This window comes from Diorhabda carinulata, chromosome X (genome assembly GCF_026250575.1).
Source record: "Diorhabda carinulata isolate Delta chromosome X, icDioCari1.1, whole genome shotgun sequence".
NCBI lineage: Eukaryota > Metazoa > Arthropoda > Insecta > Coleoptera > Chrysomelidae > Diorhabda > Diorhabda carinulata.
This window is the reverse complement of record NC_079472.1, coordinates 51351113-51371195: the sequence shown is the minus strand read 5'-3', so window position 1 is coordinate 51371195 and position 20083 is coordinate 51351113. Positions and strand designations below refer to the sequence as shown.

General features: G+C 32.1%; 1 protein-coding gene across 1 annotated transcript in view; it reads right to left on the bottom strand.

The window, feature by feature from the left end:
* LOC130901346 (monocarboxylate transporter 2-like) overlaps positions 1-20083 on the bottom strand; it is a 392606-nt gene that overhangs the window by 302609 nt on the left and 69914 nt on the right. Inside the window, exon 2 of the mRNA XM_057812657.1 lies at positions 17440-17499. The gene's annotated coding sequence lies outside the window, so the exon portion shown is untranslated. The remainder of the gene's footprint in view (positions 1-17439; positions 17500-20083) is intronic.

Genomic DNA, 20083 nt, shown 5'->3' with positions numbered 1-20083 from the left:
TAATCTGTTGTTTTTACCAACACAGTTTCGTAAATCGATCATATGCTGTAAATCCTCAATTGGGTCTGCTATCAGAACTGAGTCGTCTGTGTATACAATATTGTTTACTCTCACTTCTCTATCTTCAATTCCAAGTACTTCACTAAAGATGGCCTCATAGTAGAGGTTAAATAATAATGGATATAGACTGCATCCTTATCTGACACCCATGCTAATTGCTATGTCATCTGTTGTTAATTCATCTGTTTTCACGTGAGCGGTTTGGTGCCATTACAAATTATAGATACATCTTATATTATCTTCATCTTCATCCGTTATTCTTAATACTTTGATTAATTTGTGATGTTGAACCTTGACAAAAACCTTTTCGCAATAAAGCCGACGAAGTCATCCTTCTAAACGTCTTGGCAGTTCTGGACCAGCACACGAATATTGAATTACTGTGTAATTACTCATAGATCCAGTTACATATTTTAAATTTTTAAGAACTACGTTTCACTTAATTTTGTGAAAGTTTTATTTGTTTTATCATTTTATTCAATATTCCCCGCGTTATACTCACTCTCATCATTCTCGCTTCTACATTATTTTCTTCGCCATCGTCCATGGCACCTACATATTTTTAAACTTTAAACTACCAATCAAATATTGGTAGTAATTGGAGAAGCCAAGTAAGAATGAGTTATGTGATAATTTTTTGTGGTGGAATTTTCGCTACCATTTTTTTGGAATTTTTACGAAACTTATGGGTTTTTTGTAAAGGGATTTGGTGAGGAAAACTACATAGACGTAGATGAGGATTGAAAATATACTTTCGATTTATTCTGCTTTGTTGATTATATCGAGGAATGTTTTAATGTAAAGTATCTAGACGAGTGTCGTAATTTGAATATTATCAGTGCTAGCTTGAAACTAGAAAAAAATAAAATATATTTCCTTTTTTTTTCTATTTAAGTAACTTCTTTCAATTTTCCTATCAGTTTTTTGTAATTACTAAATCAAGAAAACGAGAATCGTTTTCATATTTGATTATTCATGTAAAAAATGTTAACACAGCATAATCGTTCGATGAGGAAGGAATATTCCTTGATAAAAGAACCTTGAAATGACTCTTTTGTAAAAAGGCCAACTATTTATAAGTGTCTTGTTCTGTATACTCCACATATCGATTTGTTTTTAATGAAGAGGTTAGGAAATATATTCATCTTTTTTAAAATGTTATTTGAGAATAATTTCTAACAATTATTGAGAATATCAATCAATTTTTAGCGAAAAAGTTGATAGCTGGAGTTCTTAGAGTTGTGTACAGTTGAAACTGAAGCCCAACAAAATACAAGTTTCCAATAACTTCAACGAGAGAAGCAAAATCGAACGTTCGTTACAATATGAGATTCATTCGGAAGCTGAGTTAATAACGTCTGACAAGATAACGTTCCATTTAAACGAAGAAAAGAGTGAATAGACACCACTGTCGAATTCGACAGATGAAAACCCTAGAGAAATTTATAAAGATAAGAAGTACTTTTCAAATTCAACGAGGGGTGCGAGAAGATTTTCATGAAAAAAACTAATTTAATGTACATTTTTGTTATTTGCAATCAAAGTAGGAGTCTATGCTTATAAGTTACAACAACCTTTTTATAAATTTCCGATGAATTTTCAATAAATATCACAATAGTTGAATAAAAAAAAAGACAAAAATATGAAATTGAATTTCACAATAACAAGCTACAAACTACCTACAAGAAGTACAATATTATAAAACTTTGATATTATTGAAAACTAGAGATTATATATATTATTTTTTAAATATTTTAAATATGTTGCCTGTTTTTCGAATTTCATTATTACGAATTAAAACACCAATAGATACGCCTTTTGCAAAATTTATTTTATATCAGTTTAATCTATAGAGGACAAAAAGTTTGATTTACCAAAACATAGAAAATATCAAAAAAATTGTACAAAACATCTATACAAAAAAATGAACGGTGCTTATACTAATACCAGCCAATGAATTTCTAATAGCGTGTGTTGCCGCTCCTCGCTCTAATTACAGCTTCCATTCGTCTTGGAAGGCTTCTAAACAGGTTCTGGACGTATCCTTGCGGCCTGTTTTCCCAGAAGTTAAAAAGAACATTTTGAAGATCCTCTAGTGCTCTTATTGGTGCCGAATGTTGCTGAATTTGTCATCCTAGATGGTCCCAGACATGCTCTATTCGGTTAAGGTCCGGGCTATAAGTAGGTCAATTCAGGGTGGATATCTCGACCTCTTCTAAATACTGCCGAACCACTGTAGCAGCGTGAGGACGAGCATTATCGTGCATTAGTACAGAGTTGTCACCGATATGAGGCGTATAGAGCATTACATAGGGTTCTAGGATATTGGTTATGTACCTGTTAGTATTTAGTCTTCCATTATTCACTGGTACTAACTCCGCGTGACCCTCAAAATTCCTCCCCAAACCATGATAGAGCCACAATCAAACCTTTCAGTTTGACAAGAATTAACCTGATCGTACAGTTCACCACGCCGCCTACCTATAATGGTACACGCCTATCTGATGAATACAGACAAAATCTTGATTCATCCGTGAATAAAATATTGGACTAATCTTGAATATTCCTTTTTGCGTCTTCTCGAGCAAATTCCAATCTTACTACTCGATGTTCTTTGGTAAGACGAGGACCTATAGCTGGCACTCTGGCTCGTATACCTGCTTCTCTCAGCCTATTTGTAGGCTTATTCGAACATTACAAGCAGCCAGCAGGATCTGTTTGCAGACTTCGAGCGTTGGTATGCTTAATTCTTAACGCCGTAAACCTCAAATAACGATCATCTACTACCGAACTTAGCCTTCCGCGGCCTTGTCCGGGTCTTCTGGTTAGCTGTTCTGTTTGTTGGCATATATTTATTGAAATAATTCGATAGTTGTCCGGAAAGTCCTTGTACATATTGTAAGGAAAAATGTTTTATGTTGACGTTTCGTTTTTTTCTGTTTTTTAATTGATTGTAGTGTCTGTTTATCATTTACTTGAATATGTTGTTCATCAATATTTATATATTATTTACATATTACAGTGATGTCAATCGAACTTTTTGTCGATATAACAACGCTCTTTGTCTTCAGTTCGGGACTCAAGTCCGAACGATGATGAGACGTAATGACGTCGAAACTAGTCAGTAGTTACAACCCCGACTTGCAATTACGAGCCATTTGGGATGTTAATATTGACGAAACGGCAGAATTCATTTTCAAAATATTGAATCCCGAAATGAGTTTACAGGTAAATAGTAGAAATCCTGTATTTTATATTGATACTAAGGTATTTATTGATTTGAAGTAATGTTCGTCAGAAAATAAATATAGACTATAATGTATAGAACGAGGATGAATGAATGTCAGAATAGTTCATTATGGAATAAAGTAAAGTTTGAGCCCACCACTGTTACTATTTATGAAAGTCTGAAAATTCAAAGACACTGTGAACATTTTAGTACAGGAATTTTATTTAGAAAATAGGAGGAGTATAAAAAACTGAGTAGCCAATTTTATGCCTACGTTGTGATCTTGAATTCAAAAATTGAAGAATGTCTGAACTACAGAAGAAAAAAATAAGAGGAGTAACGACGAATATCTTCGAAGTATAATGACAGAAATAAACAGATGCAGAAATAGCTAATAGGGTGAAAAAATAGACGAAACTTTTCTAGGAATGGGATAAAACTGTAGTTGCACTCAACATATACACATAGGAGAGAAAATAAAAACATATAACGCCACTATCAGTATTAATTATACATATGGATCGAAAAACAGACAATTAAGAAGAAAGATAAGAGGAGAATGAAGGGGAAATGTAGGACTCAAAAAAAATTAAGTGATACAGGATATAGAATAAATACATTGGAGAAATAAGAAAGAATAAGAGCCAATATTTTGAAAATTAACTGAAAACATGATAATTGGTATAGATACATCATAAAACGAATACAGTTTAACTAAAAAAAATGGAAAAATAGTATAATTAAACACATCAAATGAAGGATTCGATAAAAAAAGGTAAAACTATAGAAGAGGTGAGGAAGACCGTGAGAGAAATGAGTAGAAGAGGAATTAAGACCCTCATTGGATACCTGACAAGGTATACCAAGAAGAGAATAATTCGAAGAACAAATGAAAAACTTAATAAGGTTGATTCACAAATCCATTTCCCTATATCACTCGTAGATTTTCTATCCACTAGACCAGTTTTTATTTCAATTCTTTGGTTTTTAACTATTACAATACAAAATTTGAAAGTAAATATCGAAGACGACTACCAAAAATGTTCTCAAATACACTTTATAGCCTTAAAAACGATAGAATAAATTTGATTAAATAATAGATACTTTCAGTCTCATTGATCTATTTTCGTGATATTTGGTCTCAAAGAAAAACACTTTTATAGATGGCACTTGAATAAAAATATGACAATTGTAATTTAATTCATACCGTAGTCTACATTAACGTTGCTATATAGTTTTACTTTGCTATGTTATTCTACTCTTTCCCTGTAACTTAGACTTTGTCGATATGATTACACAGTGTAACCAATATTTTTGAGTTTTTTCAACTGCTTTATACACTTCTTACTGTATTTGAAGGATAATTTTTTGGGAGAGAATCGGATTAACTACACAAGGAGATCACAAGAGTGAAGTGAGTTATTAAATAAATTTGTACGTATGAAATTATAAGCCTCTTTTCCTATTAATTCTCAATATTAGTGGTCATAATAATATAATTGTGATCCCAGATATTTTCAATTTATAGAGAACCATATCCGGATTAAACTGCTTCTAATCTTGTACTCTTTAAGATAACACAGAGAAAGCACCAGGCACCACTAATATTTATGTTACCTAAGTGATATCATAGTTAATTAAACTGTAATAATTTCAAACTGAAGTTATTCAAATCATTTACAGTATACTATGTAGTACGAATGCGATGATAAAATAAGGAATTCCCATAAATTATTATGCTGTGGTATTTAAACCAAATATTGTTTAATGGGAACAAAGGTTGAATTTGCATGTTAATAGATTCAGTTTTACAAGCTACTATGAATTGTTCATGTGATCGTAAATATCACCAACGCCTTTATGTATAGAGGGTTAATGCTAAAAATAAAAATATTATCATAAATTTGAAATTTGGAAAATTCGGTCACTACTTTTATTGAGTTTGTTTGTAACATAGTTATTGAATATTAATGAATATGAGGAGCAAAGTTTGTAATTTCCAGTAAAACACATTTTGAAAATTATTTAATCACATTTCTATAATGTATATTGATAAATTGAAACGTTCAAAGTTGAAAAGGGATTACAGATTTTTAAGACTATTCTATGTTATGTTTTCACTATTAACTTTTTATGTTTAGTGCTCATAAATGTTCTTTTTATTAATTATCTTTTTTAGTGCCGTTCTCATTGTTATATCATCGTTTAAACTAATTCTTGTGAAATATTTTCCGTTGAAATTCATGTTGACTCGTGGTACATAACAAATATAATAGAACAGATTCATGTTGGTTATATTCCACAAATATCAATCCAGCATTCCAGCATTTGTATGTCCATAAGCTCATTTTTACCTAGGTCCACTCCGTATTCCCGTTAACTTCATGGGCATTGCAAAATTTAGGCAATAAAAAAATTATGCTAAACTCCCAATAACTACACCACCATCAACGATAACATCTTCATCATAGTTCAAAGTTGAGAACTGCAAGCATCTTGTATTTTTCACATAAGTTTCATTTCTTATCTCAGGCATATACAGAGTGGGCCAGAAAGGCGTACGATTTTACAAACTCTCTTGCGTTTGAATGTTATGAGAGGGAGTTGCGCGGGTGGTGGGGATGAGTAGCTCACTTCTCGGAAATTTACTCGCGATGGATCACTTCACCAAAGCGCGACGTGCATTGTGCATTAAATATTAATACAAAACTAGTAATTCTTGCGCTATAGTTCGTAATTTGTTTCGACGTAAGTTTGGATTACTTTACATAAATCAGTGTCCGAGGGAAATAGTGATTCGATCGTGGGAAAGAAAGAAAGTCGAAAGCTACTAGTTCGATTCACTTAAATGGGCGTGTCAATAGACAGAATTGCCGTTACTGGCTGCAGAGAACCCACATAGAAAACATCAAAAGCCTTTTTAATCGTACGACATGGTTTCAACAAGACGGCGTGACATGTCATACTTCTAATGCCTCTTTGGCGGTCTCAAACCAGATGTTTGCAGGAAAACTGATATCTCGCCGAGATGACATTGTATGGCCGCCTAGAAGTACGGACGTAGAGTCTACGCCTTATCAGTTGAAGACCAACATCCGAGAAGCATACTTGACGACGCCAAACAACCAGTTGATATTTTGGCCTCGTTAGCCAGCTGATACATAATAATTAAGTTTTGCATTTAAATGACTGGAAACGAAAGAGTTACACTCATGTCGAGGCAATTTTCGAATTGCTCTCTTCAAAAATCAAATTGCTCCTTCGTGTGGCGTGGGCCCCACTTTAGAAAATACTGTTCTAGACATAGACTTTAACGTAATATTAATAATATTTTTTGAGCAGCACCAAATTTTCGGTAATGAAATTTGTCTTCTTTCTAAATTTATTTTGGCTTCTACTTTGCATTATTAGTCGTAATAGGTTGTATTTATTTACGCCTTTTCTATTTAAGATTTTCTTATGTTCCTTTGTAATTTCAATTTGTTTCCCCTCACAGATCCTTTGTAGCACTTCTATGTTTGTGTCTACTAACAATTTTCTCAATTTTTTTATTTACGTTAATATTTCAAATGGAATATATCTTCTCATTTTTTTATTATCAACATTTTGCTTATTGTATAATGAAACTTAACACATATCCACTATACTTATGTTTTTCCATATTTATAACGTCGGTAAAAGTTTATTTGATTTCGTTTTTAATTTCTTCAGTAATGACTGTTGCTGTTCTCGCAAATCATAATTTTTTTCTATATTAGAAAAAGCCCATGAGTTCAAATACACCATAATATTTCATTTATATCTTTTTTTAAGTTGTATCAAATATAACTATGTATCATGGGAAAATTTTATGTTGTACTGGAAACCAATTCACTTTAATAACCTTTTGGGGACCAGAACCTCTTTATGGAATCAGAATTTGGAGAAATTGATGAAAAAGAAATATGGAACTATCAGACTACTGGGACAACACAGTAGGACTAAGACAAGGGAAGACACTACTGAGAAACTACTATCAGATGAGATCGGTAGAACATATTAACAAGAACAAATCTGCTAAACGAAGTTCAACAAAATTTCCAACATGGTATTTTCATCTGAATAGACACTATACGAGTCTCAAACTATTTAGAAAAGACTACTATAGATTGGTAAATATAAGGCTGGGGGCCGCAAACTTACTGGATAGAATGAGAAGACTTCTCTAAACTGAAGTCGAGAGATATCCTCAAATCGATTACATTATAAGAACTATAAGAATTCCTCGGTATTTTGATGGAACGTCTTTCACATTTACCTATCAAGCTTACATAACAGCTTTCATTGATTCATATTTTTTTGTGAATCGTTGATTGCAATACAGATTTGGAATTAATTTTACATCCTGTATATTCAAATCTTTATTATAAAAAATATCTTTGAATTGGTAATATTTTACCTTATCGAAAGTCTCCTAGTCAATTTTGGTTAGGTTGGTACTTCCTGTCCATATTCATTTAACGAACTTAGTCTCTATTTTGCGCCCAGTGGCTGCCACATGCTCTTTAATCTGAAGAAATGTAGTGACACAGCTGAGCAGTGTGTGCTACAGTATTAATAACGACGTGTAAAAGGCTGAGTTTAAGTAATTTTCAAGACAGACGTTGTGGGAGAAGCAGAATTTAACTCTCTGTAGTTTTTCATTTGTTCAAAACGCTATTCACTCAAACAAAAGGATGCCTCGTATATTCAATTATATTCTGATGTGTATGATATCAAGAGTAAGTCTTACTATATTTTCATGAATAAATTAATGTAGATGTCAACATTTCATGATTCTTATACTTTAAAAGGTGTTAATCTACTAATCTAAAATAACCGTGTTTTATCGTTGATCCAGCTTCGTTTGAACCGTGTTAAGACTCTCATTTAATTATTTCACGTACTAGATCTCCACCTTGTCAGTATTCAGCCCTGTCTTCCCATCTCTGGTCATGAAACTTTGCTGAAAATCCAAACTAGTGACGCTTTAAGGCAATACATAAAAAGTAATAGTATCTCAGGAAAAATTCAATAAACAGAATAAGCAAACTTATATATATGAGGTAAGCATGAAATTAATATTTCGCAATCAAAGTATTTGGTAGTGATTATGTAATATACTATTAAGTAAGCCATAAACTATATTAATTTTTATATGAATTGGATGATTAATATGTTGTGGAATGGCACAACAAAATGATAGAATTATAGTAAGTATGATGTAACTGTATCATTGTGAATTGAACTCTATTGAAATGAATTGGGCAGAAGTGAAAAATGAAGTTGCAGCCATTGTTCAAGTAACTTGTAAACTGTGCTCATTGGCAAACTCTGAAAGTGTTTAGCTATAATTGAAACACTTCTGTTAGTATTAGCATCTTGTTCTTTTTTACGTAACATTGCTATAGAGTCTATTATTTAGTAGTTGCAAGACCTGGCTGGTACCAGAAGTTCAACACCAGCTTACATACCTTCATGAGTATGGTGGTTTAGTTTGGTGAACATTCTACACGCGTATAGATTTTTTCAATCCTATTGCCTACTAAGGGGCAAAAACATGATTCAACGTTAGTGCAAAAGTAGCATGCGTGATTGTGGAGACTTCAAAAAATTCGTGCATTATATCTTGAAGACTCGGTGTTCAAATAAATTCGTCAGCATTTGCGGTTAAATCTTTAAATATAGATTTCAGATCTTGGGTAAGCTGTTTAACTGACACCAAAGAGGTAGCCTCATTGGCATATTGGTGATCAGTTTCATCACAAGGGTTGAAAGCCAAATATCTCTATCATTAAAAGTCGCTGTCATGTATAATTTAAGCTTGTGCATTATATTTTACAATTTATGGAAGAAGGAATATATTTGAAAAATACTTGACATCCCTTTGTGTTCAGACAGTTATTGATATCTCAAATTTAGAATTAGGGTTGTAAAAATAGTTAAATTTATTGTAACACTTACTAGGATCATCGACTATAAATCAATTAAAATTATAAATTATGTATTGAATGAAATTTATAGTATGGACAAATTATGTAATTGTATATGTGAACTATTGAGGGATACAGTGAATCAAATTGAATATTTTTTTAAAAAACTAGAAAATGTATGATTGTTTCAATATCTAGTTTCTATAAAACATTAGATAGTTCCAACTGGGAAAAATAGATTAATATATAAAAAGTTCCTGATTTGTATCAAGTGGAGTTGTTTGTGATTTGAAGTATAGTAAATTTTAAAGATTATTATATTTGTTGTCTCAACGAGTGCTTTAATAAAAATTATTATTCTCATTTCAAAAACGTGTTTTATTACAGAAAGGATTATTTTTATACATTTTCTAATACGTTATTGTAATATTCAAATTTTAGGAAATTTATGTAGTTCCGAAGATATTTGGGAAATGTATAAAATACTGTTTCAAAAACTACTTAATGTCCTATGAAATGGGTACAATTCCTAGGAATTGTATATAAACTGCAATATCATATTAGAAAATGTATAAAAATAAAGCTTTCTGTAATAAAACGCGTTGTTAAAATGAGAATAATAATTTTTATCGAAGCAATCGTCGAGACAACAACGTTCAGCTAACAGTCATATCGTAAAATATAATAACCTTCATATTATCTTACTAATTAGTGCTTCGAAAATCAAGTTTCTAGGAACTTTTAAAATCTATTTTTCACAAAATCGACTTATATTATTCTTATAATCAGACAAAACATCCCTCTCCTCGCTCCACTATTTAGACAATGTATAGATTTCCTAGGAAATGTGTCTAATATAATTTATTTTACACATTTCCGTGCGATTTAAGGAATCACATACATTTCCTAGGAATTGTATACAATGACGGATTACATACTTTTCCGGTAACATATATATAAATTTCTTTAATTTCTCATTTCTTAGACCTAAAATCAAGAAGATTTGGAAACATAAATATATATATATATATATATATATATATATATATATATATATATATATATATATATATATATATACAATTAATATTAAAAGACAAAATTGAAGCAACAATGCGCAAGATGAAAAACAGGAAATCACCAGGGGTGGATAACATTAATAACGAGCTTCTTAAATATGGTGGCAATGAATTAATAGACCAAATGCATGTCATGTTCAACAAGATATACGACCAGAGAAAAGTAACAGAGGAATGGAAAGAAAGCAGATCCAAATAGTTATAGAGGGATCAGCCTCCTAAGCACAACTTCAAAATTATTAACAAAAATTATTGCAGAAGAAATCTCAAGTAGCGGCATGAGCGAAGAACAACAGGGATTTAGACAAAATAGATCAACCATAGACGCTATATTCATCTTAAGACAGATTGCCGAAAAGGCCATAGAGTACAATAAAACCGCGTTTATGTGCTTCATAGACTTAACAAAAGCATTTGACAGAGTGAGATTACATGACGTCATTGAGCTACTAAAAGAACGAGGCGTAAACCAAAGGACAATAGACATCATTCGGGACATGAACAACGGAAATAGCACATATGTAAGAGTAAACAACGAACTCTCCGGTAAAATGCCAGTATCAACAGGGATCAGACAAGGAAATAGTCTCAGCCCAATACTCTTCAACATTATAATGGACGAAATCATAAAAGAAGTCAAAACGGCAGGCAGAGGATACAGAATGTGAAAACATGAGTTTAAGATAGTTTGCTACGCTGATGACGCGGTTGTGATATCCGAAGATGAGGATAATCTGCAAAAACTGCTACACAGATTTGAAACAGTTGCAGGAAATTCAATATGATCATATCGATATAAAAGACACAATCCTTGACAATAGCGAGAGAGCCAAGAAGATGCAAACTGGCAATTTATAATAAAAGTGTAGAGCAGGTTATGTCTTTTAAATATTTACGGGTTAACATCACTTGAAACAAGAAGTCAAAGCGCAAACAACAGCAGCATCTAGGATATCAGGATTCCTTCGAACCGTGATATGGAGGAATAAATTTTTAAGTATCGGAAGCAAAACACGGATATATAAAGCTTGTGTCAGATCAGTAATGACATACGCCATAGAAACGAGGGCGGAGACTGCAACTACCAAGCGGATTCTTAGAACGACCGAGATGAAGACATTACGTTCAATCACAGGGAAAACACTAAGAGACAGAATAAGGAGCAATGAAATTAGAAGAATGTGTGACGTTCCGGATATAGTGAGATGGGCCAGAACTAGAAGAAGAGCATGGAGAGATCATGTCAATAGAATGGACGACGATCGACTGGCGAAAATCGCAAAGGAAGAGAGACCCAGTACAAGTAGACCGCCTGGAAGACCACCATAGCTCTGGTATGAGAGCTGGTCCTCGGAGTCACAACTTAGGCTGCCTCTTTGAAAACACAAGACATAGTCTTAAAATAAGAAGAAGAAGAAGATATATAGTTATAATTCTAGTTATAACTCGATATATGATAAAAGATTCAATGCTAATAAAAGTTAAAACAAAATAAAGCAGGTACTATGTTATTTTATTAACAAAGAAGTTATGTAACCTTAAAACTAGATCATATGTTTCTAACAAAAAATATATATAACAATTGATAACTAGATCAAAAATTATTTGAAAGAGATTAGAGAGGGTTATGTTGATAAAGCAGCTAAAGCAGCCTTTTTTCACAATGTATTCTGAGAACTCAACAAACACTTATATTCAAACGTTTCAGGCAAATGTCCTCTTGATATGGTGTGATATTGTTAAGAATTTATACAAGAGTCATAAATCATAACTAGGACTTTGCAAGAAATTACAACACAGAAGGGGAAGATGTTGGAAGTTTATTTCAATTCAGTCACTCAACAGCAATCGTTCGTTTGAACAAAAATAATATTGACACCCTCCTAAAAATTAGAAAGTACGCCCTACTATACTATCCTCCTCTTCATATTATATACCTTGTTATATAATAACCACTTATGTTTTTTATAGAATGTTGATTGTTTATTTACTTCAATGTAGAGTGATTGTAGGTAGTTTAATAGGCGTAACTGTTTTTAATATCAAGGCAGGTACCGGCTTCCCACTAAAATTACGATTATTCACCGTTTAAACAGCTAAGTATAGTTGTTATGTAGAAGTAGAAAACTAAATTTTCAACAAAGTGTAATTGAATTAAAATGCAACGCCTTGAGGCAAATACAACCTAGAATATGCTCATTGGAAATATTGATATTTCATAATAATGCATGTCATTCTAGGTTTAGAATTAAAATGAAACAACGCATATTCAAACAAAAATATATATTTGTGGGAATATTCATTCAAAAATGTAAAATTATACAAATATACAGGTTATTTAAAAAAGGTGATCAGAATTGATCAACTAAATTTTGAATAATAATTTCCTTATAAATGGTTCTTCTTTTTCTGGGCCTACCAGAACTTATTTTTATGTTTGATCTCACACCCTCATCCTCTCGCTCTCGAATAGCCCTAAATGTATCTTTACTCAGTAAGTTTCTCCTAGGAAACACTCACCTAGGGTTGATATTATTTCGGCATATTTAACATTTCAGTACATCGTGATCAGCAATAGATATCTATAGATATCTATAAAGTCTACAAAATCTTATTAATGGTCATTTATCGCTCTAACTATCAATGAATCATGATTTTCCATGGCAACCTAAATGAAAATCAAGTTACCGATTGATGGGTTTTTGAGAAACATTGCAAGAAAGGAAAGCACTCAATCCCAAAATTTCAGTATTCATATAAGCATACTGAATAATAACAATAAATAATAACTCTATAACAGCATCGGTTATTACTAAAAAAACCAAATATACAAAGCAAATATTATACATATTTTGCTTATTATATGCATTTTTATAAATATTTAAGTATAGGGTGTTTCTAAGACCATGCGAAAATATTCAGAAGGCGATTGCTCGTATGAAATTAAGATGGATCTTTCCTCTAATGTCCTCAGCCTACCTCTTTTCAAGTTATCACTATTACAATGTGGTGACTAAAATTGAGACTTTCTTTTTTTTTTAAATTTCAGTAAAGCTAGAAACTTAAAATTCTGTAATTTTGATGCACTCGCAAAGGACTAACCACCGGTATTTTTTAAATATTCCTGGGTTAAATTAGCAACCTGTACTTATTTCATATCGAAACTTTATCACAATATGAAGTTTTATGAAATAAACATATAACTCAAAATCCTTGGTTTATTTGAAAATATATTTTATTCTCAAATTTATTACCAAAACAAATAGTTTCAAAGAAAAAAATAATTAATATATTTAATGGAAAACAGTGAATATGTGAAATGTAATACGATAAAGCATACGATTCATGATACATGCTTACAAGTAACGGTTGCCAATTTCACCTCCGTATAATTTAATAGAAATAATGAAAAAATTCCAGTAGTTGAACCTTTGCGAGTGCAAGAAAATTATATAATTTCAAGTCTCATCTATTACTGGAATTTAAAAAAAATTTTTGTCACAACCATTTAAAGGTGATATCTCAGAAAGGAGTGGACTGAGGAAATTTTGTCACAGGAAACATCTATCTTAATTTAATATGAGCAATCCCCTCTTGAATTTTGCCGCATCAACTTAGATACACCTGGTATATCTTTCGTAAATAGCATATTGTGCATAATTGAAAAGATCTTTAAAGATGTTGAGCCTTGGCAGGCGAGGCTTTTCAAAACAAGAACAATTTTATAAATGTGCTATTCTGAAGCAATTACTTTTATTGCAGTTCTCAAGAAACAAATCTTAAAGCAGGTAGTCAAAGGGTCAAAGAGAATTTATGCCCAGGCTTAAATTCAAAATCAGTCGTTGTAAACCCTCAACCAAGGGCAGCTCCATGAGGGGAGCCGTAGTAGATTTTCCCACCACGAGAATCTGAAAAATATTTCTTAACAGGAATATGTCGAGCATTCGTTTTCAGAAACCAAATCTAGACAACTTGATTCTGGTATTTAGTATCTGAGAAATTTTTTTTAACAGGAATATAAACGACTTCATTTTGTTATTTGTTGTTTTATACTTAAATGTGACTAGACTTCAGTCGCCAAGTATTTTAAGGTTAAGCATTGATATTGATACAAACATCTGACCAAGGAAATCACATCAGCTCTTCAACGCTCAAACAATTTCTTAATATTGAATAAAGTGAGGTGACAGTGAAAATTCTTCATCTATTTGCTTAGACCCTCGGAAACAAAATACACAACAATTTCCAATTTTCTTGGTGGAGGGTATCGTGTCATCTCTTATTTATTTTGAAGAGATACCAGCGATTTGTGGTGTGTAGTGTTGAAGTATTTCAATAATTTTTCTTAGTAAAATCCCTAAAGTGTAAAAGGTAAAAGTGTACTGTTCTGCGTGCGTTAAAATAGTAAGTATAGTTTTTGTATATTCAATTCAAAGAGATGTGCGAAATCGGTCGAAATATGTTATTTTTTTGAGAATTATAAAAACAAGTGAAGATCAAGTTCTTGTTTAGCAGTAAACACAATGAAAATATAGAGAAATGTACAGGGTGCTTCAGGTTTGATTCGTTTTTCTATCTTCATTGTTTTAATCTCGAAATATAACAGATTTCCACTGATTTCGAATGATTTGAACACGCGGGGCGCTTGCAATCCAATTTTGTAATGTTTTTGTAAGTATTGATGTTGTTGATTAAAAATTTTATATCTGAATTTTTGTTTTTTCTATTGCAAATACCATGCGATGAAACATTAGACCAACAAAATCTGGAGACGTTTCACAACCCACATAAATGAAAACGAACAAGACATATTATTCAACAAAGATTTGTATCACGCAATGACGACATCATTTATTCCACTGTCAAAGTTATGTAGTTAATAGTCGCATACTTTCTTCAAAAGTATCGAAAATTCATTGTACCAGGTAAATCAACACTACGAAGTAACGACGTTAGTACCTCAAGTACATGTATTTGGAGTTAATTGGAGAGGTTGAAGCTAATCTTCGGAATAAACATTTTTACACTTGTATTGATGGAACTACCGATTCTGTAGAACATTGTATTGATAATTTATTGATAGATATTCTTAACGATGACGTTCTGCCATAATCTTACCTCATTGCTCCTAAAGAGTTAGAAAAAATAAATGGACCAACAAAGACTAGATTTATACTAGAGATTTTTTCAACATTTTTGCTTCCTACGACTGTCCCTGGAGATAATTCTTCGATCATTTTGTCAGATGCAGTACCGTACATGAAAAAGGCTAGACAAAATTTGAGAATCTTTTGCTCCAACTTAATACATGTAACATGTTTTGCCAATGCTTTGTATAAGGTTGCTGAAGAGATTGAGAGACACGTCTTGTAAATAATCTATTTTTTACCACTGATGTATAGACAGACGATGTCGTTTATAAACAGAAGAAACAAAATTGGGCCTAGTACTTAGCCTTGGGGACCTCCACATTCTATTGGATTGCAAGAAGACATCGTTGTATCAACCCATACAAGCTGACTTCTATTGGTAAGGTATGACTTAAATCATGCGAAAGGTTCCCCTGAAATCATAGTACCGCAATTTGTTAATTAAAATATTATTATTATTAAAATATGTTTAGGCTGGAGTAGACATGGTAAAACAAAACAATGTTATGTAGATGCTGCCGTAGCTTTGCGGGCGAAACTTGATCGGCGTTGTTGACATAAGCAAGCGATTGGCGCGTTGCAAAAAGAAATAAGGGCGGAGTAAAGATATAATACTTTCAAAAATTAATATCAGCGCTATCATGAGTGCAGGAGACATGCAGTAAATTTCAAAATTTCTGTTACATCGTGCCCAATCATTTGAAAATATAAATCCAATATCGTTTTCAGACCCTAAGGTTAAAAAAAATGGTTCTGCTTTTTGTCATAAATGCATATTTAGGTTAATTTTAGTACCTATGTAGAAAAAAAAATTAGACTGTCTGTTTATTGCAAAACATATTCATATGAAATTTTATTACAATACCGACAATAGATTTGGCAAAATTATGAAAAGTGTTCATATGCTTGTTTTCTCCAACGCTCTTTATCTTGAGTACGGATAGCGTCAAGAAAACTTTTTACCATGCAAACGACAATTATTTTTCAGTTTTCTACCTATCGTAGAGACGAGATCATCTTTTTAAACACCCCATACATAGAAAATATGGAATAGTTCGAAGAGCCATGAAAATTGATGAGAAAGTTTTACTTAAGGCTTAATACACATTTTATGTTTAAATTGGAGAATGATCTAAGGTGAAAAGTTTTCATGTTTATTTCATCCAACGAATACACTAAAAATTAATGCTGAAATAAGTTAACTACGCGACAACTGTTGAGGAAATGATCTACTCACGAACTTATCGTTTATACAAAGTAACAACTCAACAAAAAATGTAAGCACTGACTATTATTTCACACTTGACCAATCGAGTTCTCCTGAAACTACAGATACATAATTTACAATCGTTGAAATAATTTACTTTGAAAGTAAAGTACATTAAAAGTTGAATGGTGCATATCCCACTTTTTATACATTGTTCTTACAGAGAGTAAAGAGGTGATCATAAGCAAAGTGGACAACCCACATCCAAAGTAATGTTACTTTCTTGTTGAAACTAGTTGGAGAGACTGGGAACAAGCATATGGAGATAAAGTTTTGTATGTAACTTAGAAAAACAACGACAGGACTTTTCCTAGGATCGATTCGGCTTAGAAAGAAGATCGGCAAGAATTTTTGTGATATGTCTCATAAATCTAATGAAACACAATCATTCCGGGTCAATAGTAATTCCAGTGATTGCCACTACAACGCATTCGAGACTTATTGGAGATAATGTATTGATGCAGAAGGTTTTTAATCACAAGCAATTCACTTAATGATTAGTGACACCTTACCTAATATTTGAGCAACAGAAAACTGATTCATTTAAAATTTATTTAATGTATTTCGATAAAAATGAGTGAAATTGTTTGGAAAATTTTCTCAGTTATTATGTTACTGCACGCCTCTTATATAAATATAAAATTCTAAACATAATCGTGGAAATATCCACAAAAGATAATAAAGGTGTTAACATAATTCCTACCTTTCTATTTCCCACCACCTTAATCAAGAACGAACTTCATGTCAGCATAGCAGGTTCAATCTGAAACAGTGAATCGCAATAATAAGGTGATGTCATAAAGTGAAAAAATTTTGTTGTAGTTGAACTTTTTGAAATATGTGCAATAGTCAGAAAAGGAAACATAGTAGTTATTTGAAAAATGTATAATAAAGTACACAGTCTACCAAGCAAATGTTGGGAATCTTATGTTGTTTAGTAATTATTTGTCATCCGTCGATAGTGAATGTTTTCGAAGAATTTGTGAAAATGGAGAAAAGCAACCAATGCCATGAGGTAGAATACTTAAAAGTTATCAGTTTCAAGGAAAATTGAATCTTACAGTTATCTACAAATCCAGAAAATACACAAAGGGGTCTAAATGATTGCTATCAAGTAGTTTTGGTTTTGAAAGGTGTGGCATACTTTTTACAAACAATTTATGGGATCCGCGCCTTGCTCAGGAAGACGCCCTACCTACTAAATCTACCTCTTTCTGCTTCCACCTCTCTGAACATTTGGGACCGCGTACCTCAAAACTACAGTTTGTCTAATATTTTATTTCGATATATTACTGTTAAGTCCTGAGGTATGTATCTTCATTGAAAGGAGCTCTCTTTATCCCAAGGATATCTTTTATCATTGTAGCGAAAGTAGTTCAATTTATGTCAATAGCCAGCAGGATATTACATGGTATTCCACCGATAACAGTGAAAGAGAGTATGATCCGTGTCGTTGTTACAGTATAGACATAGTGGACGATCAATGACATGGAAACGATACGGATATACTCGGAAACAACCAAAAAGTGCCTGTGTAAGGTAAAAATTCATTTCGCCGTGTTTCTCGTTGATCCACTGAGGTACGTTCTGATTGAGTGTTCTCATCTAGTTGTTTGTGTTTTACCATCGCTGTTGCCATCTAAGCATAAGGGTATTTGCCAGTTCCTAAGTGCGTTCCATGTCGTCTATTGACAATAGATTTGGCAAAATTATGTCTGTTTACTCCAACTCTCTTTATCTCGAATATGGATAACGTCAAGAAAACTTTTTTCCATGCAAACGACAATTATTTTTCAGTTTTCTACCTATCCTAGAGACGTGATCATCTTTTTAATTACCCCATACATAGAAAATTTGGAATAGTTCGAAGAGCCATGAAAATTAATGAGAAAGTTCTACTTAAGGCTCGTTAAACATGAGCCATATACCTATGTATTCTTCCTTGAATTCAATTGTGTCTAGTCATCTTTTTGGTATCGGTAGAATCGATTCCTTTTTTTCCTAGCTATTCATTTAATTTATCCAGTAGCTAATTTTATCTATGGCATTATTGGTTTTTACAGCAAGTTCTTTTTCGTCACATGCATCAACGATCAAGGCCAAATAGTTAGTATAGGTGATAGTTGTTGTACCCTCTGAAAGCTTAAGTTCAAGGATATCGTTATATAACACGTTCCACATGTATTCAAAGATTACGTTACACTATATATCTACGGAAAATTTGTAAAATATGTGTAATATGGATACCGCGTTTGCTCACATTCGCGAAAAAGTATTATCTTATAATGCTTCGATTGAGTATTTAGCAAAGGGAGGCAGAATTTTTTAGCTATTTGTTAAGAAAAAATAAAACATCCTCTATAAAATACAAAGTAACATTTAACCGACTTAAGATTGCGGAGAAGAATAAGACTATTTTATCTACCTTTAATGTTATGACATTTTTTTGCGACAAATTTGGGATTAAACACCTACTCCTAAAATCGTCGTCATGACATTGACCTTTAGGATGTCTTTGATTGGGTTATTTCAAGAATTTGAATATAAACTGAAAAATCTTAATAGAACAAGAGATTTTTTGATCATGAAGATGGGTATACAAAAAATATTATTCTCGTTAAGTTGGAAAACATTTCCAAATCCTCAAGTTTTTCTTCAGAACCAAGTGTCTTAAAAAATAAATACCAAAATACCATAATTTTTACTGGAGGTATAAAACAGAAAAGTATTTGATTTTTATTTATTTTCTCGGAGTTTATTGCTTCCATCAAATAATAGAAAATAAAATGTTTGTTATAAACGATAACTTTGATTAACAGTTCTATTCTCGGAAACAAGATTTAATATTAAATAATACAGGGTGAGTCATGAGGAGTTTTACATACTTCTACCTAATGTAGAGTTCCTCAGGGAAGTGCGACAATATTATCGCATATGTCGTTTTCATTGGTTATTTATGTAGTTTTAAAATCAGTCACATTCAAAAAAATGTTATACAATGTGCAATAATACGAATCCCTTAGTTGATTTTTCCAAAGCCGGTCCTAGAATTTCTGAGTTTAGCTAATACCAATCCAATGATTGATAGAAGTGTAATGCATCATGAAAAAATTCAAAACATGAAATTATTTATCAGAACATTTCAAATTTATGGTCAATTCCACAAATTCCCCTGTAGATTAATAAAGAAAAAGAGTTGACACTTTTTAGAAACCTCATGAAATACTTCCCGAGGAGCTCTACATGTCTTAACTTGAATTTGAATCTTAAATATATTAACTTTGTGTGATATTTAACTAAACTTCAATTCTCTGGACTGAATATGATATTTACCGAAAAGATATGCA